Source organism: Callorhinchus milii, unplaced genomic scaffold, assembly GCF_018977255.1.
Source record: "Callorhinchus milii isolate IMCB2004 unplaced genomic scaffold, IMCB_Cmil_1.0 Scaffold17, whole genome shotgun sequence".
Classification (NCBI taxonomy): domain Eukaryota; kingdom Metazoa; phylum Chordata; class Chondrichthyes; order Chimaeriformes; family Callorhinchidae; genus Callorhinchus; species Callorhinchus milii.
The window spans coordinates 8,899,956-8,900,709 of NW_024704758.1; positions in this window are offsets into that span (position 1 = coordinate 8,899,956).

Genomic DNA, 754 nt, shown 5'->3' on the forward strand with positions numbered 1-754 from the left:
TAATAATAATAATAATAATAATCCTTGCATTTGATAGAGCGCCTCACCGTGCAATTGGGAGATCTTAACGTGCTTCACAGGATATACAGTCCTGTAAAGTGGATTTACTGTGTATTTTGTGGGAGTGTGGTGGTTTGAACCCAAATGGATCATTGTACAAATAGAAAATACTTCTGGCTACACCTGGACTGCGATCATCAGGGCCACATCCACCTCACGAATGTTTGGTGTATGTTCAAGGTGATCTACAGCGTAACATTTTGCTTATTTCCGGTGCCGCTTACTATGTTTTGTGACAAGTTTATCTCCATGGGTGCAAGAGTCTGCCAACACTCATGGTCTTGGTTTGTACATCAGGGCTAGTGCCACATTATACCCCAGAACCCAGTCAGTAACCTTCGGGGGAAATTTCGCTGTTACTACTTGAAAAGAGAAGGGAGTTTCTCTTGGTGTCCTGGCCAACAATCCTCCAGATAAATTAATCATTCACTCCATGGCTGTTTGTCGCACTTTGCTGGCCGAAACAATTGCTGTGTTTGTTTGTTTGTGTAGAATTGTTATGAACCAGGGAACAAACGCTGATAAGAATTTTGTATGTGCTACTGCAAAAGCATTAAGCATTTTTCCTCATTCCCCTCACCTATTACTGTAGCGCTAAAGATGTTCAGGACACTTGGATCCTGTGACTGTTTGAATGCAATCTGTTTATCTTCACTCATACAAATTAACTCCTGAAAATTCCATGAACTAGTAA